The sequence below is a fragment of the Onychomys torridus genome, chromosome X, assembly GCF_903995425.1.
Source record: "Onychomys torridus chromosome X, mOncTor1.1, whole genome shotgun sequence".
NCBI lineage: Eukaryota > Metazoa > Chordata > Mammalia > Rodentia > Cricetidae > Onychomys > Onychomys torridus.
In genome coordinates, this window is record NC_050466.1 from 118,370,135 (window position 1) to 118,394,425 (window position 24,291).

Genomic DNA, 24,291 nt, shown 5'->3' on the forward strand with positions numbered 1-24,291 from the left:
GCCTTGACTCAGCTTTTTTACCCTGAATCCTGCTGTATAAACATTGCTCCCATCTGGAAGCTATGGAGCTGGGCAACAGGTCCTGCCACACAGTCCCTCCTCATTTCCTCTTCTGTGAATTCATTGCTGGGTTAACTACGTGAGTAAACAGAGGAGCCTGCTGTGTGTGTATTCAACGGACTTTGTTTAGAACTGTAGAGAGAAGCATGCCTGGAAATTCTTTTCATCTGTGGCCTTTTCTGAAATCCAGAAAGTGGAGACATGCTCTGATTGCTAAATGCATGGTCCATCCTAGAAAGGCTTCCACCCTTCTGCTAGGTAACTGATTTCTCTAAGCCACCCACCCAGGCCTGGCCTGTTGCTGCATGAGGAAGCAGTGTCAGCGCCGCCCAGGTTCCACTGCTTTCAAGGTACTCTGGTACTCTCTCTTCTGTCATTGAGCCGTTTTCCAATGGGAGTGATAGTGAAGTTTCATTTTGTTGTGTTTTCATCACCCAAACCAAGATAGTTTCATAGCAGATGAAATGGGAAAATGTGTGAAATCAATAGGCACTAACTATGCCTCAGATTCGATTACTTTCAATATGCACTGTTTATGTTGGAGCTCCCCTCTCTGTTTCTCTTTCTTCTCCCTCCTCCTCTTCCTCCCTCCTCTTCTCCCCCTGAAGACTTACCTCCTCCTTTTTCCTCTCTACCATTGAATTATATCCCCAAACTTTTCTTTGCAGGACTAGAGATGAAACCTAGCGCCTTGTTCAGGCTATGAAGTTACTGTACCACTGATCTATATCCCCAACCCTTGGGTCATCAGCAAGAGGTCTTATAACATAGCCCCGGCCAGGTTTTCATTCACTCTGTAACCAGGCTGCATTTAATTCATCGCAACCATCAAGTTCCAGCCTCCTGAGTGCTGAAATATTAAGCATGAGGCAACGCACCAAGGTTCTGTTGAAGTTTATCTGAGTCAGGGTTTTGCCTGTGGCCCAGACTGGCATCAAATTATGATCCTCCTGATTTTGCCTCCTTGGCAGCTGGGGCTCCAGGCATGAGCCACTCTGCATGCCTAACTCAAGAGTTGGCAACAATTCTGTATGTATCAAATGATTTTTCAGCTCATTGGGTGATTTCTACTCACCACACCTTTATAAGGGGGAGACTGCTGTCAATCCCCATGTTTGAGATGAATAACTGTGGGGCAGAATGATTTTTCAGATTGGGGGAATGGGACACTGAGGATTAGTGTGAACCAGAGGCTGGGAGAATGTCAATAAACTATTATTAAGTGAAGCAAGTGCAGTGTGCACAACCACACATTTTAGGAGAAGATCAACAATAAAAGTGTGCTATGATGGTGAAAAACTATCTTCGTTCTTGTCTTTCCTCTCCTCATGTTAGTTCCATTCTGCGCAAGCCTTAGTTGTTTCAGTTTGGGGATGTTCTGCTCCAGAGATCCCATCCTCAGATGCCCCCCTACTGCCCTGCCACTGCTACCTGCTATTCATCATATGCATGCCCCATGGAAATATTATTTTACAGTCATCGTTTTTAGACACCATGTATTTGTTTTTCTCCTTACAGACCTTGCAGCTTGGTTATCGAGTTTCTCTTGGCGCCACCTCGTGGCAGAATCCTGAACTGCAGCTTGAACACGGTAGGCAGTAAAGAGTCATGAGATGTGGTTCAATCTCACCTTAAAGAGCTTTCTAGAATATGGATTCCTGAGAGCCTTCCCAGCATAGTAAATAACCTAGCTGTCATCATAGAGCCTTTGTCCAGTGACAGATGGAGGCAGATACAGAGATCCACAGCCAGACACCAGGCTGAGCTCTGGGAATCCAATTGATGAGAGAGAGGAGAGATACTGCAGGCAAGGGACATCGAGATCATGATGGGAGCACATGCAGAGATGACTGGCCACACTAGTGGAAGCCCAAGAACTGTGGACTGGTGGCTGTGGAGCCCCCATGGGACTGGACTAGGCCCTCTGGATACGGAAGATGGTTGTTTGGCTCGAACTGTGTGGGGAGGCACCCAGGCAGGGGCGTTGGGATCTGTCCCTGGTCTATGGGCAGGCTTCTAGAACCCAGTGCCTGTGGTGTGACACCTTGCACAGCCTTGGTGCAGTGGGAAGGGGCTTGGACCTGCCTAGGCTCAGTGTGCTGGGCTCTGCTGACTCCCCATGGGAGACCTCAATTAGGGGGATGTGGGGATGCGGGGTGGCTTGGGAAAGAGGGCTGGGGGGGAGGGAGGAGGGAGGAGGGGGATCTGTGGATAGTATGTGGAGTGAGTAGAAAAATCCTTAATAAAGAAAAATGAAAAACAAACAAACAAACAAAAAACAACAACTGCCCAGTAAACACACGAGAAGATATGTGATACCATTTAAAAAAAAAAAAAAAAAGAGCTTTCTAGAAAACGGAGTGGGTAAGAGAGCATCTGTAGGATATTAAGGTACACTGGGTATTATTACATAATTTTCAGCCTGTTTCTATGCTTGAAAATGTTTATGTGAAAAGAACAATCATTTCAACATTTTTGTTGTTGTTTGCTTTTTTTTTTTTCCAAGACAGGGTTTCTCTGTGTAGCCCCGACTGTCCTAGAATGTGCTCTGTATCCCAGGCTGGCCTTGAATTCAAGAGATCCGTCTGCCTCTGCCTCCCGAGTGCTGGGATTCAAGGCGTGCGTCACCACTGCCCAGCCTCAACATTTTAAATTGCATTTTTAGACAACTGAATAAATAGTTGGAGACTTACATTAGAAAATATGGAGCCTTCACCTTTGTGGCCTGGTTTACTTGTAGCAAATAGATGTAATTTACACCACATTTTAATCTTTGTATTGTCTAGGTGTTTCACTATATGAATAGCACTTTATTGGTGAACAATTAATTCCCTTACCATAGTTTACATAATGAAGAGTAGTTTATATAAAATCCTATTTATACATAAACAGATACATTTGTATTTCTTTATTAATTCTCTAAATTTCTTTCTTTTTTTTGTTTTTTGTTTTTTTGAGACAGGGTTTCTCTGTGTAGCTAAGAAGATAAACACAAGGAGAACAGAAATCCGCCCTGACAACAGGATGTGTCTGCTCACATTTGCTACAATCCTGTACCAGCCATTCCCAAGCTCTCAGGCAATCTTCCCATCCCTTGCAGAATCCTAGTAAGCATCCTGCTTGCCATCCAGCTCTATGCTTAGGAGAAGGTAGTTTCTTTGCAGCCATACACATTTATGATGGGAAGACACCAGTACCTCACTCTAAGGGTTGTGAAATAATCAAATGCAGACACTGAAGACCCCGGAGCTGGGCTCCTCTTAAACAATATGCTTCAAAGGGGGCTGCCTTCTTTCCTTCCTAAAGGAATTGCTACTATGGCACCCTGTCCTGCTTCATTAACCAGGGTGCAAGTCACAATGACTTTGATGAACCTTTATCTAAGCCTCACCAGGAATTACACATTAACTGTAATGTGTATTTGGCTTATATATGGATGTGTTTCTGAACTCTTCTCAATTTCTTAAGAGATTTCCCAGGGAAATTTTCGTGAAATGTGCTTTTCAACTGTTGACACAAAAAACAGTTCTCACCTTAAAGGGAATAAGAGATAGTTGATTTTGGAGCCATTTTGAGTGACCATGACCAGGGAAGGCACATTTAAGTTACCCCAAATTCCATGTTCCAATGTGGAAGCAGTTTCATAAAGTTTTATGGACTGACAGAACGAAGAAAGTCATAAATCAAGGCAAGTCAAAAATGCAGTGGTGGGTCCGTTAGAGAGCTGGTACAGCAAGATGGGGGAAGCTTTTCTGTAGCCCAAGATGCTGTCTAATGACAGTCTTGGCTTTTGGGTTGGTGGAAGCCGGTGGTCTGCTTAGTTAATTGATTCCAAAGAATTGCTATTAGTCACAGGATGTTATTTCTGACACAGAGGTGGACAAGGAATGGCTGTTCCAGAGAACTAGAACTAGCCCAAGATAAGGCGATTAGCCTCTGGACTTGCAACATTCCAATCTCTCCACAGTCCTGCAATCCTAATCAGTTGATCAGTCTTTGCAAACACAGCTTCTTCAGAAGTTTTCATTTACAAACTCTTGAAATTTTAAACATTTCCAATATCCTCTAAAGGGAAGCCTTCATTGCAATCACTTGAGTTAAGGCAATGAGAGACTTTTACAAACTGCTTTCCCAACTGATGAAAGGTCTTTCCTAACTTGTTTGGTGATTGTACAATCAGAACTGGGTAATATTTGTTCACCTTGACAAATGTTTCTCAAAGAACTTACCTTCAAACTTTGCTTCCTGGCCCAGGCTTTAAAAATAGTCACTTTTCCATAGGTACATACACACACTAGACACCAGATAGATATACACTGAAGTCTGAGATCTTGTGACCATTCTACTTACTGATGCACTGCTGAGTGGATAAGTCTGTGCAGTTCTGGGGACTATTTACAGGAATCCCACTTGACAGAAAATTTCATTTACACTCTTCAGTTGTGTTTATAAGAAATAAAGTCAGCATAATGTTTTTATTATTTAGTCACAGTTTCAGCTAGTGTACAATTTCTATTAGAAACAAGAAGGCATCTTGGGGTGCCTTTAAAGGCTCAAACTGTGAAGTAAAAACAGAAAGGATTGAAGTTATAAAAGTATGTGCGCGGGCACGCGCACACACACACACACACACACACACACACACACACACGGAATGGACCCATTCTGAAACCCTTCTCTGTGGAGTAATGCAAAATAAAGCATCCTTTAAAGGTACTTTGACACCAAGTTTTGATGGGAGAAAGAGTCTGAACTTTGTCACTTCTGTTTTTCCTTCCAAAATGAGTAAGCAAACCTAGCAAGACTGTAGCTGTATATTGTATGCCTGTCTCTATCTATATATTTGTGAGGATAAATCAACATATGTTTGAATCAAGTGGGATTCTGCCTCTTACAAGACTCTGCCTCTTGTAGGCCTCCATCCATGAAATAACTGAGATTCCTCAAAATGGCATTGTTGTACCCTTTGGTCTATCCATTTGTGATTAAGGACAATCTCTTAGTTCCCTTCCACACATGGTTAACTGCACAGTAGAACATGTATCCTCTTACATGTTTCCCCCTCAAAGGGCTAGCTAAGTTCAAAGAGTCCTGGGAGACACCCTTGGGTATCTGTAAATAATACTCCACTAAAGTCACATTTATAGAAAACAATATTGCTAACAACACAAATGTGCTTTGTTCTCGTGGGCTGAGCAAAAGTCCGCCAATTGCCTGTGTCCATGACAGGTTTCTCTAACTATTATGCATTCTCACAGGGCCTGCAGGCAGAATTTGTTTTGCTTTCAGTAAAAGACAAGGGCAAGGGAGAGATGGCTGTGTGGAGGTACTTCAGGTTTGGAAACAGTCTGTGCATCCTGGTTCTCCTAGAAACTTACTTCATAATGGCTTTTATGACGACTTTGGGGAAGAGGGTACTGTAAGCTAATAGGGAGAACAAAGTTCTGTCTGTAAGTGTTTGGGCTCATTTGAGGGTAAGGATGTTCAGTGGTGGGAGCTGAACCTCCTAGGGAGTAAAGACATTTGGAGATTCTAGGGCCAAGTCAGCTGGTTCCTGCTTCAGGCCAAGTTGTCTTCTGAGGGAATCTCTTGGGACTGTGCAACATCCTGCTCCCAAGTATTCTGAACCCACTCTCTGTATAAGCTAGGTGTCCATGGGCTGATGACAGGGAATAGCCCCTTCTCAGTCCAGCTAGTCCCTCTGTGAAGCGGGAATGAGAATGCTCTCCACAATCTTTAGTGTTATCGCCTACTTAACAGTCCTCATTGATGTCCACGTATATCTCAGATATATATTTTTTTTTCCCAAAACAAGGTTTTTCTGTGTAGCCCTGGATGCTCTGGAACTTGCTCTGTAGATCAAGCTAGCCTCGAACTCACAGAGATCTGCCTGCCTCTGCCTCTCAAGTGCTGGGATTTAAGGTGTGGGCCACCACCACCACCTGGCCTATATCTCAGAAAGTTTTTAAGCAAACAGTTAATTAGCTGATCTTCCTAAAAACATGAAGTTCTAATATGCATTGCTTTATGTTGTCACTTTCTACTTATTTGGTAATAATTATTTGAAACAAAGCCTGGGATTTAGCAAGTAGAAGCTAAAAATGTCAGATCAAAATTTGCTCGTCTCAAAAATATTGTCATGTAATTTGCTCTATTATAATCAAGCCCAGCTGTGTTCCCCTAAAACCACTGTTATTTCCCAGGACATAACATTTTCAGTTCTGTAGTACCCAGTATCATGGCTCTCCAGACGACCTGTCTATAGACAAGTGTGGCACTTCTGTTATTACAGGATTCATTTCCTAGAAATTTATGTAGAATCATTGTGTAGTTGGAAGTTTTCCATGTTTCTCTGGTCCTGCCTGATCCTGCAGTCCCATAGCAGCTTATAAAATAATTACTCAGAGGCTTAATATTAATTGCAAATTATATGGTCTATTGGCCCAGGCTTCTTGCTAGCTAGCTCTTACAACTTAACTCATCCCATAACTATTTATGTATCACGACATGTTCTGTGGCTTTACGTGCGTCCCATTACCAGTTGCTCCTTGGAAGGCAGTTTGGCGTCCCTCCTTCCTCTCCTTTCTCCTCTCACTCTCTCTCTTGGATTTTCCCCCCTGGCCCCATCCTGCCCTGCATAGGCCAATGCAGCTTTATTTATTAGCCAATGGGAGTGACACATATTCACAGCATCCAAAAAGACATCCCACAGCATCATTGGGTGACATCCTTTAGTTGATTTTGGGCTTTTGATTTAGCTTCTTTCATTTAGAGTGTTTTTATATCTATTCATTGTTGTTATTGTATGCCACTGGTGCATACTTAAACATTTACTTACTCCATAGTTCTGTCTTGCACAAGACATAGTCATATGGTATTATTTATTCAATTTTTTGAGATGGGGTCTTATACTGTAGCCCAGGCAATGATTTCACTATGTAGCTGAGGCTGACCTAGAACTCATGGCAATTCTCCTGTCTCAGCCTCACAATTGCTGAGATTGCAAGCATGAACCACTCTGCAAGGCTCATGTTTGTTTTGAAATGCTGTTATTAACCACAGTGCTCCAAGTTTAATAAATAAGTGTCCTGCAACCAATCTTTACTGGTTCACTCACTTCTGAATATTGTTCCAGTATACGGTTGTGCCACGGTTTCCTTTACTGACTCCACCATTGCAATATCTTTGAGTTGTTGGACTTTTTGTAAGAAAAAGTTGCTACTGTTAACTAAAATATGGACATAAGTAAGCAATGGAACTGGGAGAAGGGGACCTAGATGATATACAACCCCTCTTCCTATTTGTACAGCCTGACAAGCTATTGCAAAATTCTGGCCCCAACTTTCACAATAAAGTCTTCATTTTAAAAATAACAATGTGCCCGGCAGTGGTGGTGCATGCCTTTAATCCCAGCACTTGGGAGGCAGAGCCAGGCAGATCTCTGTGAGTTCAAGGCCAGCCTGGTCTGCAGAGTGAGATCCAGGAAAGGCACCAAAATAATACAGACAAACCCTGTGTTGAAAAACCAAAACAAACAAACAAACAAACAAATAAATAAATAAATAAATAAATAAAATAACAATGTTCCTAAGCCAGGTGCAACACTTCTTTAGTAGTAGTAGTAGTAGTAGTAGTAGTAGTAGTAGTAGTATTTGTATTTATTCTTCTCTAATACATTACATCCAGACCACAGTTCCCCCACCACCACTCCTCCCAAAATCCCCCACTACCCCTCTTCCCCAGAGCCCCTCCTGCTCTGTTTCCCTTCAGAAAAGAGCAGGTCTTCCAAGGATATCAATTGAATATGACATAACAAGTTACGATAACCCTAGGCACAAACCCTCATTCACAAGAGCAATCAAGAAATCTTAAGTGGTATCAAAAAGGGGTTAGGTATGAGGTAACAAGAAAACTACAGGTGGATCTTGGAAGCTGAGTCCCCCGGTGGTCAGGATACCCTGTTGTAGTTGAATCTTCCTAAAGCCAATAATAGGCTGTTCCTGTTTTATGAAAACTAACTTTTCAGGACATTTCCTCACATGAAAGCACTAACTAAGGCACTGCAGCATAAAAAGAAAACCTCAGCTTCATTATAATAGCATGTAAACCACAGTCCCCTAGGTTTCTTCCTCATCACATCCTCAGATGCACAAAGATTGTTCTGGTAACAGTGACAAAAGCCGTCCAACCAGCAGCATGATCACAGGACCAAAGGGCAACCTGGCTTCAGGAATTCAGGGCCCTAAGTTTCTCCTGTGAGATGTAAAACCTATCTGGTTCAACAGTTGCTCACACCACATTCGAGAGAACGTTTCTGCTGCCACCACCTCATCCACCTCAGAATTTCCCCAGTCTTGTTTTGCGAAGGGAAATGTGATATTAATTACTGTAATTATCCATCATTGATGATTTGAATGAGATTTCCCCCATAGGATTATTATTTGAACACTTGGTCCCCAGCTGGTGATGCTGATTGGTGAGGTCTGGCAGGTCCAGTCTTGCAGGAGGAAGTACAGTACTGCAGGTGGCCTTTGAGGTACAAAGCCTTGTGCCACCATGCCCTTACCCTGCTTCATACTTACATTTCAAGATGTTAGCGCTGTTGTTCCAACCATCATACCTGCCACTAGCTACCATGTCTCCCTGATATGATTGGATGGACTCTTATCCCTCTGGACATGGGACTAGAGAATTTGGTGTTTGCCCTGCTAGGTTTTGGTTTGCTTTGCTCCAGAATTCTCCACTGCAGGGATCCATCCCTTTTGGAATGGTAATGTATATTCTATGTCATGATATGTTAGAAGTATTTAATTTGTTCTTTTATTATACAAGTAGTTACATTTAAGACAGCACTTTGAGTCTCAGAAGAGACTTTTAACTTGGGACTGTTAAGACTAAGAAAGAATATGGAGACTTTGAAGTTGTACTAAATGCATCTGACATTATGATATTGCTATGGGACTATGAGGGCCAGCAAGTGGAATGTGGTGATTTTAATGAGAATGTCCCCCATAGACTCATGAATTTTAATACTTGGTCTTCAGTCAGTGGCTCTTTTTGGAGAATACTAGAAGATGTAGTTTTTCTGGAGGAACTACAATACTGTGAGTGGCCTTTGAGGTTTCAAAGCTTTGCACCATTCCTAATATTCTCACATTCTCCCTGCCCTATGTGTGTGTGTTTTATATTTACATTCCAAGATGGGAGCTCTCAGTCTGCTGCTCCAGCCACCATGTCTGCCACGTGCTGCTGTTCCTCCTTGTCATGGTGGTAATGAACTTTCATTCCTCTAGGGGTTTGTGGGTTCCTTGGGGGTGCCAAATTTATATAAACCATGTCTTTGGGGAAGAGGAACACCCAACTGAGACAATGCCTTCATCAGATTGCCTGTATGCAAGTCTGTAAGTCATTTTATTGATTCATGATCCATGAGGGAGGGCCCAGCCCGCTGGGAGTGGTAACATTCCTGGGAAGGTAGTCTTGGTTTGTATAAGAAAGCAGCTAAAAGAACTTTGACTTCTCACCTCTACATGTCCTCAGAGTCAAATAGCCAGTAGACTTTGTCTCAGTCTGCACTCCTCTGTCATCAGAATGTTCACCAGGACCTTAGGAATCTTTCCCAGAGAGGCAGAGGTCCAGTCCACCTCTTGACTTTTCCCCTGCAGCTGAGACTGTGAGGTCTAGGTACAGGTAAGGAGGAGAATCCTGAGAGAATTTGAGGAGTCATAGAAAGATAAGACATACTTTATTCACTCCAGACAAAGGCTGCTAGTCAGGTAACCACTGGCACACAAAGGACACATACACAGGCCCGTGACACACACCCCACATGGTGGTAGGCATATAGATCTACAAACACACAGAAACAGGCTGGTAAAGGCAAAGGTTCAGACCTCTGACCTCAAGACCATTTTTATACAGAATCACATAAAAGTAGCACTCTGTCAAAAATAGTTGTAACAAATTACATCACTGTTTACTTTGGGGGTTTCCCAGAGATCTGGTGCCAGCCATTTTGTGCTCACTCATAATCATAGTCCAGTGTCTGTCACATACCATCATATTTTAGCTGACTCTACCAGATAGTCTTGTCTGTACCATGTTGTCCAAATGTGCATTGGCCCGTATGGCCCTCTGTTCCCAACAACTGTCCACAGAGGCTCTTTGGGGAGGACTTTTCCCTGCTAGCTTAGTGTTTCCAGTGATTTTCCTCATTCCTGGGAAATTATCAATAGCCTAATATCTTTCTGGCCCTCTGGGAAGATGCATGCAGATGTAGGTCATGTTTACTGTTCTGTGATATGTGTTTCTATTTGGTCTGGGGTTTCATTTGTTTTGTTTTATAACATTCCCGGGGAGGTATTTCAGAAGCAACCTAACAATTAGTAAATTAGTAATTAGTAAAATTTCTGAAAATGTGTCCTGGCCATTTTCAGGGTAGCGGGAAGATTTCAAGGTGGGGAGTGAGGGAGAAGTGTGGACTTCCACTTTCCAGGATATTTCAGTCTCCTGGATGCTAGAATTGTAGGCCTGGTGTCCCTGCTGAAGTTGAGTTCTTATTGGAAACAGTGTAATATTCATTTTTCTCTAACTAAGCAAAGTCCTTTGCACATGGAGCAACTTGATTCCCTAGCTGGCAGCTGTTGGGCTCTTCCTTGTTACTGTGGCTGAGCTCAAAGACAATTGATCAAACAGTTAACTTGCCTATTGGTATGCCAGCAGCTGGCAGTTTGGGACTCAATAAGGATGCCTTGAGGAGCCAACATGAGTCAACCTTTCCACTCTGGCTCCTGAAGCACAGCCTTAACTAGAACACTTCCAAGTAATTTGCCCTGAATGTCTTCCTACCATCAGCCTTGGTGAGCACTAAGTGATCCCAAACCATTTCCACTTAGGCCAGAGGGGCAGAAATTCTTCTTAGTGGCCTAGCAGAGACAAGGACAACTATAACTTGTATAAAAAGGACAACACTGTGACTAGTGCAAATGTAAGCCTCTCTCATTTGAGATGATACATATGCTAATCTGTTTGACTTAATTATTCCACATTACATTCATACATATAACATCACTGTAGCCTATAATCGTAGACAATTTGTCAACACATAAGGAAAAATACAAATAAAACTGAATATTATCTATATCATATGTAAACAGAATCTATTTATGAGTGTGCCTAGACTTCATTACTAATTTCCAAATTTAGTAAGGAGTCCTGGGAATTAGGGTTCCTTCAGCAAGTGTCATGTCAGGAATGAAAATGAACCATCCCAACAGTACCTGATATTGGAAAGACCTACTTCCCATTTGGGCTAATATGAGTTCATAGCTCTACCTACAGGGACATGTTTCCAAACATTTGTTTTCTGTACATTGTAACATTACTATGAGCAAGGTGTAGACAGACAGAGTTTCTCTCTTCCCACTTTTGGTCAAAACTGCGGATTTAGTTTTACATACATGTATAAAATTTTGTTTTGTTTTGTTTCTTGTTAATGCATATTGGGAAGGGAAGGAGGAAAGTTTTCAGACCTGGTCCAGAAGAAACAACGTTTGGTAATTTGGAACAGAAATCAGGTTCTGTGTAGAACCCCACTTCTCTGAGACTTGTCCTGGTGCCAGTGGTGTTTACATGTCCTGGGAACTTGTTAAGACTTTACATTTTGAAGCTCAACTAAAAAAAAAAAAAAAAAAGCAACTATATGGATTCAACCCAGCACTCAGCTTTAACAAGCTCTCCAGATGATTGGGATGCCCAGAGAAATCTGAAAACTACTGACTTGTATTACTTGCTATATTGTTCCTCGATGAACAAAGTAACAGTTTGGATGGTTCTGAAGCATTAAGTTTACTTAGTGGGGCTGAAGAGATGGCCCAGCGGTTCAGGGCACTTTCAGAATACCCAGATTTAATTCCCAGCAATGACACAGCAGCTCACAACCGGCTCTGACGCCCTCTTTGGCCACTGTGGGCACTGCATGGATGTATTGTACAGATCTACATGCAGGGAAAACACCTATACACTTTAATAACATTTTTAATGAGGAAAAAGTTGTGTTTTTTAAATGTTTGCTTAAGTTTTCTGATAGGTGCCAGATTTCCTGCTGTGTATTGTGTTGGCTAGAAATAGCAAAGAATTGGTACAGATACCTATCAAATACTCAAGGCAGCAAAACCCAGGCGTGCAGCACTGCTGTTCACAAAGAGTGAGGCTGATTCTCCCGAATAGGTTCTGCCTTTCTATAGAATTTACTAGTTTGGATCACATGTGCTACTCATCTCCCCAAATAGCTGTTGCACGTGAAGCTAAAACAGGGTAGGAATGTGCTAGAGGGGGGATTGCCTGCAGAATAAAGTTTTGCCCTTCTTTCCTCCTAAAAAGATGTTAAAGCCTCACATTAGGGAAAACTGATCGCTGACTCTTTTCTCTGGGTAGTATCACTAAGCCCTTGTGCTGTCAAAACCTGTTTGCAGGATTGATGGCAACAGGCAGGATGTAAACGGTAAAATTTATAGTCTAATTAATTTCCTACTTCCAAACCTCTAATGCAACCCCCAGAACACAGCAGGAATGGCAGTTATCTGCAGTGCCAACCAGTGATCCCACCAGGATTTGAACCCGAACCTAGAGACCAAGAAAATCCACTACTAGAGACCCGCGTGGGTACGCGTGTGTGGTGTGTATGTGAGAGACAGAGATGTGTGTGTGTGTGTGTGTGTGTGTGTGTGTGTTAAGTAACACGTTTCTTGTAAGCATCTTTTCCTCTCCTAGATCCTGTCCTCTGCCCGCCACAAATAAAAGACCACCAATCCAGTCCCAACACACCGGAAACAGAGAGAAGCCCCTGCCCCCCCACCACGTCATCAGTGGTCGCCTGCGGTTCAGTCCTATTCTTACTGTCTTTTCCTCATGGTCCAGACACATTCCGAGTCTCCTGTCTCCACGCCACTAGTAGCTACCCTCCCCCCTCTTTTTTCTCTTCTTGGTTTTGAGCCAAGAAAACGCACTGTGATTTCCCCGTTGGCACTCTCCCCTCCAGCCTCCCGGAGCAGCGGCGGTGGCAGAAGCCGCATCAGCTCAGTCCCAGACGCCTCTGCGAAGGTCGCAGCCACCGAGAATCTCGCTGCATCTTTCCGGGATCACACCGGACACAGTAACACACCGCAAGCATCCCCAGCCGCCTCCAGCCTCCAACCAGGGTTTGACTCCGGGAGTTATTGGGCATTGGCAGGCCAGTTCATTCTTGAAGCCTGCGGTCTTTTATGCCAACACACATACAATGCCTGACCTGCCTCTTTCTCATTTGTTTGAGGTTGACTCACAAGGTCAACTTCAATCATTCTGAAGTGGGAACTCATTTTCTTGTGTGAATAGTTTATCTTGACTCATTTAAGCTGCAGGACCAATTCTGGTTCTCAGTGTGCCATTTCTGGTGTGTTATCCTTGAATTTGTAATTTTTAATGTTCTGTATTTTGTGTTCCGTGCCTAACTCTCACTGCATGCTTGGCGCGCAGGGCATTTACGGAAACATAATTTCTGGGTTGGAATCTCCACTCACCCTTGTTTTGACCTTGCATTTTTGTAAACAAATAAGATTGCAATTCCCTGGCTTCCACTTCTGAAGAATAGGTACATTAGCAGAACCTTCCTCTAGTGTGCTAGTGAGAAGAGAAATATTTTGTAGCACAAAGTAGTGTATTATTAGTAAGAATTACATTTTTTTTTGAAATTGACAGTATTGTCTTCTCACCTAAGATACCATGACCAATAGGTTATAATAATGACTAACAGGAGCTTTGATCCCGTCAATGAGGCCACGCTTTTGACCCGTTGTTATTTCATTCAATAACATTTTTCCTTAGCTGCCCCTTTGAAAGTGTACTCTCTGGTGGTCATTAGCCTTGCAGCAGTCTGGTTCCTCTATTGTATTTTAAGAGCTCGAAAGAAAAACAGACTTCTGTTGTGATTGTAGTGGATCTGAGTCCAGAGGCACCTGCTGAACTATCAGTTCTTGTTCCAAGGCTGATGAATTTGGCCGGGAACATAAAGTTACAAGTAGAAATGGAGATTACTTATTACGAAGGAAAAACCACAAGAATGAAGATGAGCTAGTGCAGGTAGTGCCCCCAAAGTGCTGGACCACAAAGCCATGTGACCCTTTGGGGCATGTTAACATTGCACCCTGCTCTCCTATCTGTATGGAATGCCTTGTGCTCTGTTTGCCCAATGAAGCTCAGAAGAAGGGCTTGCAGTCTTTCTCTGTCAAAAAGCTTTCTTTGTGTGCTAATCTCCAGGTAGCTTTCTCCAAACTTCTATTCTCCTGCTACAGTATGATTAACATAAAGTTAAATCAAAAAGATACAAAATATCTTATTAAATGGAATTAGGCTCCTAGTATTTGTTTCTGCCACCAAGTTTCAGGAATGACAAAAATAATTGATTCTATCTTTTTTTTTTTTTTTTATGGTACTGGGAATTGAGCCTAGGGCCTTGCACTTGCTAGGTAAGTGTTCTACTACTGAGCTATGATTCCCCCAACCTCTTCTCAGGTATACTTGAGACAGAATTGTATTAGTTGACTTCAAACTTGTGGTCATATTGCCTCAGTCAACCATATTAGTAGGATCACAGGTGTGGGTTGTTATGTCTGGTGTTGCCATATTTTATCTTCTTCTATGATTTTATTTTGGTTCAATTTATTTTTGCTGCAGGCTGGTATTGATCCTGCTACCCATGGCTCCTGAGTTCCGGGAATATAGAGCTGCACTCCAACACCTAGGGATGCCCAGTTCATAACAGGGTACTGTCCACTGGATCCAGTCGAGGCTCCTAGAGATGTCTGTATGTTGCCCCTTGCATTGTTTTCCGTGGACTAATATGTGCTCTGAAATGTCATGTAAAAGTGCTCGAAATGTCCCAGGCCAGTGTTCACCCAGTGAGTTGATGGTCTAGGTCCTCGTTTACCGATGTGTGGTTCTTGTATTCAGAAGAACTCACTTAGCTACTCTTCCTGGGCTCTTCTCAGCTGTAGGAGACTCCTCTGTTCTCTGCCAGTGGATTTTAAAAAATAGACCACCTGTGCTTTTGAGAGGACCCAATCCTTTCCCATGAGCACCTTCAACCTGCCCATGTGAGGAGAGCTCACAATTCACATAACTGACTCGTCTGACTTAGGATCACAGTGTTTATTTCTTTCTTAAACCTCCCCTTGGGGCTTTCCTATGCGGGCACGGCTATGGAGGAGGGGAAGGGGTGGTGTTCTTGGTGTCTTTATGGAATGCTTTCTGCAAGAGCTCATGTCTGCAGTGTGATCATATCACCTAATACTATAAGGGAGGGACCAGAGCAGGTGAAGCAGCGGGTCAGTAAGTAAAATGCCTGATGTCAGCACCAAATGAAACTTATGTTTATTCTTTTATGTGCAAAGACAATTTTAAAATAGATTTGTTCATGTGTGGCTCTGAATGTATGTGATTTCTGAGAAGTAGGTAGAAGGAGGAAGGCTAGGAGACTGCTGGCTTATTGGAAAACTCTAAGATGAAAGGGACTTTGAGGTAAGAAATAAGTGAACACTGTGGTTCAAAACCAGATGAGGCAGTTATAACAGTGGTGACTGGCAATAAAAATGGCATGCTTTCCCTTCATCAGAGGTATCTGGGATCCCTGTCAGGATGACACAGTCACGTCTGTGTAGTTAGGATACTGGGAACACAGACAGCTGTACAGCTTTCCGCACACAGGCAGGTTGAGTGTGGTAATGAGAGAGAGTTGACTCCTTTGAATGCTGTGTGTGGTCCAGAGGACAGGATAGTCTCCTATAGCTTAGAAAAGGACAGGGGAGAGAGCAAAGAGGGCAGCAGATGGCTTTTAAAGCAAGACCCACACAGTGGTAAATGAATACCTGGACCATCAACTCACTGGCTGAGACACTAGTCTGGGAACACTTTTGGGTAATTTCAAAAGCCAGACCTAGAAGCCAGGACTATGGAATCCCACCTCTGTGCCCTCCTGAATTACTGCAAGCTATAGATGTCGGAAAGCCAGGCTTGCTTCTCACCATCTTGAAAAAAGTTTCTTGTTCAGTGAGGAAAGTGGAATTAATTCCAGGCTTTTACAGGGTGATCCTGAAGATGGAACACCATTCTATGTGTGCAGATCACAAACACTTTGCAAAAGCAATCCCTTTCTGTGAATGAGATCTTGGGTTGCTTGTAAAATGGAAGAATCAGGGAGTTGTCAAGTTTTTCTAGGGTAGTGCTGAGCACATAGGGCTAAGTGTACAGGATGAAAGACATTAGTAGAAAGAGGAGATGGGATACTTGTGAGGGTGGTTTGGAGATAAGATTTCATCCACTTTTCCAATAGCATTGGCATTACCTGAGCCCATTTTTTCTTCTGGGAACCATTTTTGGTTTTCAGCTTCTGTTGCTATGCAACAGTTTGCTTCTGAGTTCAAAGCATGATTCAGGGAAAATGGTCTGTGTGGCTGTGTATTCCAGTAGCAGTGGGGGTGATTGGTGGGATGCAGGAGCGGGGAAATGTGGCCAGCCTTGACAGGGGTGGGGGGCTCTTGGCATCATTGTGGAATGCGTTCTACAAGAGCTCACGTCTGCAGTGGAATCATATCGTCCAACACTATGAAGGAGGGAACAGAACAGGGAAAGCAGATGGTCAGTGAACAAAGTACATGATGTCAAAACCAAATGAATCTTTTGTTTACTTTTTTAACGTTCAAAGAATTTTTTAAACCAAGATTGGTTCTATTGTTCATACTGGTTTATGAATTATTCTAAGAAATGTTTCATACTTCCTCATTTAACAAATTAGAAGCTTAGTGGGGTGGTGGTGTCTTTAGACAGGCAGATCTCTGTGAGTTTGAGGCCAGCCTGGTCTACAGAGCAAGTCCCAGGACAGCCAGGGCTACACAGAGAAACCCTGTGTTGGGAGAAAAAAAAAACAATTAAGCTTTTAACTTGTTTTGTTTGCTTGCTTTTTGTTTTGTTTTGGTTGAGTCTTGTTTTGTGGGTTTGTTTTGTTTTGTTTTGTTTCGTTTTTTGAGACAGGATTTCTCTGTGTAGCCCTGGCTGTCCTGGAACTTGCTCTATAGACCAGACTGGCCTTGAACTCACCGAAATCTGCCTGCCTCTGCCTCCTGAGTGCTGGGATTAAAGGTGTGCGCCACCACACCTGGCTTGTGAATAACGTTTTGATAAATGCTACTACAGTTCTATCCTTTTAGTTTGTGCCAAAGGAAGAATTGCTTGCTGGACCACAAGGTAGTTCTATATTAAATATTTGAGGAACGACTATAATGTCCTTTCTGGTGCCTGTATCAATCTACATTTTTACCAACAGTATATAGGATTCTGTTCTCCCTATATCCTTGCAAACATTTGGTATGTTTTATTTTTTTAACAATTTTTATGTGCATTGGTGTTTTGCCATGTGTGTCTAGTCCCCTGGAACTGGAGTTACAGACAGTTGTGAGCTGCCATTTGGGTGCTGGAAGTTGAACTTGGATCTTCTGGAAGATCAGTCAGTGCCCTTAACTGCTAAGTCATCTCTCCAGCCTGGTATCTTTTATTTCTTGATAATAACTATCATAGCAAATATAAGGTGGTATCTGGATTTGATTTTATTTTAATTCACCCAATGCTTAATGGTGTTTCACATTTTTACATTTTTATATGCTTGTTGGCCATTTGTACATCATCTCTGGGGAAATGTCTAGGGCTGGGGAAATAACTCAGTGGTACAGCACATGCCTACCATTCATGAAGCCTGGGGTTTGTTCAGTAATGCCGTCAACTAGAATGCATGTTCTACAATAGGCCAGAATGGTAACATATTTCAATTTCACATGAGAACATTTGATTTAGCTTAGCAACATCAACTGGGAAGGCCAGTAAATAGAGTGTTGGTCATGTGCCCCTTCTATAGTCCCTGCTGGCAAGGTGGCTTTAAGCCTAAAAGCATTCATCATAGTCCAAAGAGGCAAAAAGCCAGGCAATGAATTCAACTCTTAAATAAGGAAGGAATGGCAAAAGCATTTTACTGGTTCCTTATTGACAAATTCTAAGGAAATGGCAAGGGTGCATATAGGTGGACCTGGAATATGTGTGTTTGGGCTATGGCGACATGAGGCTCATAAAATCAGATACAGATATATCACCTTTATAACAGGGCTGCATGTAAGGTTTGACCCAAATGCAAGCACATTGACTATCACCAACAGTGCAAGAACAGTTGGGGAGATTCACAAATGAAAGGCAATTTTAGATTTGGCAAGATTCTCTAGACAGTTCTCTCTGAGTCATTATGGGCATTACTGTCTGCATTATATAATCAATCCACAAAAGCCAAGCTTTGGCCACTTAATTAGGACATATGGAAGCTGCCCTAATATTGGGGGAACTGAAAAAGGATAGTGTAGGCGAGACAAGGAAGAGGAGAATGCTGGGAGGTGGAAGGCTGAGGAAAGGAGACATGGCCGGCCGCAATGGGGAGAAGCATGATGTAAGATACCAGTAAGACACGAGCCACATGGCAAAGTATAGATTTATAGAAATGGGTTAATTTAAGATATAAGAACAGTTAACAAGAAGCCTGCCACGGCTATACAGTTTATAAATAATATAAGTCTCTGTGTGTTTACTTGGGGGATGCAAAAAAAAAACAAACTTCAGCTACAAACATGCTTTGAGAAAAAACTGGAAATACATTAACAGAAGAATAGTATTCCCATATCCTTATACAAAAATCAGTCTGAAATGGATCAAAAACCTTAATTTAAAACCTGAAATGTTGAAAATTCTAGAGGAAAACAGAGACTATTTGTCAAGACACTGGGTGGGCAAGAAATTTCTAAACAGAACTTTAGTAGCACAGGAACTCACCCCCAAGTATCAACAGGTGGGAAATACATGGATTGAAAAAGTTTCTGTACAGAAAAGGGAATTATCAGCACAGCAGACAGGCAGTCCACAAAATGAGAAAATCTTTACCAGCTATGTTTCCAATGGGGGCTGGTATCCAGAATTTTAAAAAGATCTACAGAATTTAAACACCAATAGACAAATGGGCTAATGAGATGAATAGACACTTTTCAAAAGAATAAATATAAATGGCCAGTAACTATTTTAAACATAAATGGCCAGTTTGACATCCCTAGTCATGAGGAAAATGCAAATTAAAACTACTTTGAGTCAGGCATGGTGGTGCATACCTTTAAGTCCAACACTCAGAAGGCAAAGGCAGGAGTTTCATGTTAGCCTGGTCTACGTAGTGGTTTCTAAGCCAACCAGAGCTACAAAGTAAGTCCCTATCTAAAAAAAAAATAAATAAATGGAGTGAATAAAAAGTACTTTGAGACAGGCAGTGAAGGCATATGCCTTTAATCCCTGTAGGTGGCACATGCCTTTAATCCAAGGACACGGGAGTCAGATGGGCAGATCTCTGAGTTTGAGGCCAACCTGGGCTACAGAGCAAGTTCTAGGGCAGCCAGAGCTCCACAGAGAAACCTTTTCTCAAAAAAACAAAACAAAACAAAACAGAAAACCCTTTGAGATCCCACCTCACCCCAGTAAAAATGGCTGTTATCAAGAAATCTAATAACAAATATTACAAACGATGTGGAAAGCAGAACCCTTATTCACTGCTGGTGGAGGTGCAATTTATGCAGCAGCCATTATGGAAAGCAGTTTGGAAGTTCCTTAAACAATGAACTATTATATGATCCATCAGTTCCATGCCTGGACATATGCCCAAAGAATATCCTAACACACAGTTATTTGCACAGCCATGCTTATTGCTGCTCTATTTATGTAGCAAGAGAGTGGAGACAACCTATATGCCCATCAACAGATGAGCAGATAATGAAAATCGTACACATACAAGTTGTAATATTATTCAGCTATAAATAAAAATGAAATGAAATTTGCAGGAAAATTAGTGGAGTTGTAAAGTATAATAGTAAGCAATATGACTTTAAGAAAGAAAAAATCACATTCTTCCTCCTATGAAGACTGGCCTATAATATATTCATGTTTATATGTCAACAGCTGTAAACATGGTTATAGTATAATATTTAGGAAAGAGACCAAAAGTGGGAAATATTAAATGACAAGGAATGACAGAATGCAGATAAAAGGACACGAGTCATGAAATTATATAAAGCTAAATTTTTTATAGTTTAACTGTCATAGTAAAATCATAATCATAGCTGGCAGTAGTGACTCACACCTTTAATGCCAGCACTTGGGAGGCAGAGGCAGGCAAACTCTATGAGTTCAAGGTCATCCTGCTCTACAGAGTGAGGTCTGGGATAGCCAGGACTATACAAAACAATGAAACCCTATCTTAAAAAACAAAAAAAAATTTAAAAAAAGGTCATAAAATTGTAATTGATAGAGGAAAGTACAAAACACTAAGTGAAGCTGCATGACTTCAAAATGGCCAGTCTGACCGTATACATTTGACTGAGGTGTTGAAATGTGCCAGTCATAGGAATTAATTATTGCAAATGTACTTGTTTCCTTGCCATTTTTCTGAGAACTGGGAAAGGCAAGGTGCATGTGACACTGATTACTGTGACTGTGCTTTTGGAAGTGTGTAGGTGTGCATGATTATACACAGCTCACCTACAGGGACAGAAACCTTTGGGTCAAGAAATGCATATTTATTTCAAATAGTAAATGTGCTTTCATAGCGTTTGAAATTTGTATTTGTATTTGTAGAATGTGAAACAGGAACTATGTTTGCCCAAACTGACATGCTTCTATAATAGTAATTTTCCAGTTTAATGGGGGAAATGAAGGAAATGGAAAAATAAAATGGACTCTGTATATGTGGGCCTATTTTTCTAATTCTGCCAACCCAGTTTTTGTTCTTTGTTTTTGTTTTTGAGGCAGGGTCTTACTCTGTAGTCTGGACTGGCTTGGAACTCAGTATGCATCCTATACCAGCCTTAACTTGAACCAATCAGGCCTCAGTCTCATAAGCACTGCTATTACAGGCTTTGAGCCCCTGTACCCAGCCTCCACCACCTCAAAAATAGCCCCCAGTTGCAATTCTATCTTTGGTTCAGACCAGAACTAACTTTCAATCTCAGGTTTAGAAATGTCATAAAATGTGATTGTTTATATCCCAGGAAAATAGTGGAAACGGAACTGTAAAAGTTCCAAAGCTTAAGAGGTTTGATCCCATAAACCCCAGTAAGAAGTTAAAGTTCCTCTCTTCCACTGCTGTGACCCGGTAATTCAATACAACTGCAGTCCTCACTTTGACCAGGAGATGGCAGCCAAGCGGTACCAGCTATGCATTTTAATTGAAAGGGTGGACATTTTGCAAAGAAATAGATGCGGTGACGGGGTATATTGTGCTAATAGTCTTAGTTGGAAATGTCATGTGTGTTAAAACTCACTTACTATCGACTCAAATCTCCCTGGCATTCTTTGATCTATCTCGTTTGTATTCTGTGTAAATTAAGATGTGCACACTCTAAAGAGCAGGGTGTTCATTTTCCATCACCGTACCTATCACAGACCAAGAGACCAGCTCCCAGTCTGTTCCAGGATAGCAAAAAGAAGACCTCAGAATAGTGAGGGCTTAGGAAAAAGTCTTATCTGGGGGATAGACCTTTTCTATTTGAAGAGAAAAATAAACACAGGTGCTCTCTGGTAGTAACTTTCTCTTTACTTCATCTTGAAAAAGCTCTCTGGAAAAAGAATCTCTCTTTACAGCTTCCTCATTAGCTCTTCATCCTCTCTCATTCTCTACTCAGCAGCTTCTCTAACTCACTTCCACTGCCTCCACATCTCTCTATATATACCTTTCCTCTTCTCTCTGTCTCTCTCTCTCTCTCTCTCTCTCTCTCTCTCTCTCCACCTCTCCTCTTCCCTGCTCTCCTTTGCCACTGTTCCTCAGCCCCTCTCTCTACATCACTCCTGCTGTTCCACAGCCAACATCTGGATATTAATAATTTACATTTCCAGGGCCCACCCGTTCTCAAAGCACAGGATAAGTCACGCAGTTTCTCTTAGGCTAGTAATGTCACACCAACCCATGCATGCAGCTCTAAGTTGGTGAGAGGTCCCAGACAGTAAACAACTGGCTGAACTTTGAGCTGTCAGGGTACTTGCAGAAAGGGAGCGACTGCAAGGACTGTGTCTTGATGTAAACAGCCTGGCCTTGACTTAGCAATAGACAACACCTGGGAATTAGTCTTTGTCATTCGCTGTAGAGGCGGCTTAGTCTGTTTTGGACTAGTTCTAAGGTCTTTGCAAAATATGTAAAAGGCTGTCTTTGAGACAGAGAATACTGTTACTTTCCTGTGTCAGTATGGAAGAATATGCTGGTAATATTTCTGTTAATGAGAATTACACAGCTTAAACAGAAATCCACAGCTAAATGTGTACCCAGAGATGTAAAACACACTACCAAGGGGCTGTGGGAAGCACCCCACAGCTGTTCTTATTAGGGAGGCACAGCAGTGGCACCCGAGAATGTTACAGACCAAAAACAACTGGTTTCCACAGCCAGTGACCCCACGGCTTTGACAGGTGGGGCTCCCCATCAGTGGGTTACACATCTGGTGGGCAGACTTGTCACACACTAGTTGTCACCTGCTGTATACTCCCACGGCCCTCAGCACGCACCATTGTACAGGATTTTCTAGACTTTTCCCTACTCTGTCCTGTGCCACCTCCTCTTCAGGATGCTATGGAAGAGCTAACCAGACCCCACTCTAGCGCCCAGTTCTCTGTCAGTCAGGATCGTTGGGCTGCCCTGTGCCTGCTTGTGACTGGTTACCAAGTTGTATAAGAGCTAGCTGGTGTTTCATGGTGTGTTTTTACAATATTCTTCCACACTTGTGTTTTAGATGGAATTAGAATAACTTTGTGTAAGCTACTTTTAAAGATAGTGAATCTATTCCCCTGCTCAATGTGTAAGCTTCTTTGTAGACACCTTTGGTCATGGGGGTGAGCTTGTGCTACCTTGTGATAGAATTCTGATCTGCAGTTTGAACACCACTGAACAGGAAGGTAGAAAGGAGTGGCTGGCCAACCCATCTTCAGCGTTTTGAGAAACCTAGTTAGAATAGGGGACAGTCCTAGTATACAGAGATACTATGGGCCACCTGACAGAAAGTCTGGCCTATAATGATTGTAAGGTAAAAGGGCCAGCCAAAGAAACACACCCTGATCATGAAACCAGAGCTAAAGAAACCTACCCTGGCACTGAAACCAGAGCTAGTGAAAGAAACACACTTTGGCCCTGACCAACTCAGCAGAAAAACCAACCAATCCCTGAGCAAGAAACCAACCAATCACTGAGTAAGAAACCAACCAGATTGAAATCCAACCAATTCCCACCCTGAAAATCTTCACCCTGGAAAAACTCTGCCCCTAAGAAGCTCTATATAAGCCTTGTACCTTGTTCAGCTGCCTTTTTCCACCCTGGCAGAGGTAGCCACTCTCCTGGATTCCTCCTTCCCAATTAATCTCTTGAATGAGTTTTGGGTGAGACCTTCTTTAGCTGGAGTGGAGCAGAGCAGAGAAGCAATGGACACCTCTGCTGAGAAACTCCTTTCCCCGGAGTAGGAGCAGACTACTACATTTCTGCAGGAGTTTCCCCCTTAGCAGAGGGAAGCAAAGAAGTAACAACTTTCACCAGAGCAGGGAAACAATCGACATCTCCGCTGGCAAACTCCCTTAGTGCAGCAGAGCAGAGAAGCAATCATGAAGAGAAAATTTTATGTGAAATAAAATATTTTATGCTTTGAATTTTCTGGATAAATACTGCCTTACTGTTTTCCCTTGTCTCTCCTTTCTTCTCTCTCTCTGATTTCTCTTCTCTCCTCAAGTCCACATTCCCCTCTCTCTCCTCCCATCCCACCCCTCCCCTCCCCTCTTCCTCCGCCTATGCCTCTTTCTCCTTTGTCCTCCCCTCTCCTGGCAGAATCTTCCCGTGCAGTCTACATTGGTCTGGAATTCATTATGTAGCACAAGACACATTGAATCCCTCTGTCTCGGTGCTCCCTGGATACTGGAATTTACATGTATACACCACTGTGCCTGTCTAGAGCAATAATTTCTTTTTTTTTTTTAGCAATAATTTCTATAACATTTTAAACTAATTTTCAAAAAAAGTCAATGAGATGATTCCTAATGATATTCTGCTATACTTATAGGTCAGTGCCTAGCCCAATTGTCATCAGAGGGGCATCATCC

At 42.3% G+C, this 24,291-nt stretch overlaps 1 protein-coding gene across 1 annotated transcript in view; it reads right to left on the reverse strand.

The window, feature by feature from the left end:
* LOC118574786 (nuclear RNA export factor 3-like) overlaps positions 1–24,291 on the reverse strand; it is an 82,045-nt gene that overhangs the window by 46,737 nt on the left and 11,017 nt on the right. The window lies entirely within an intron of this gene.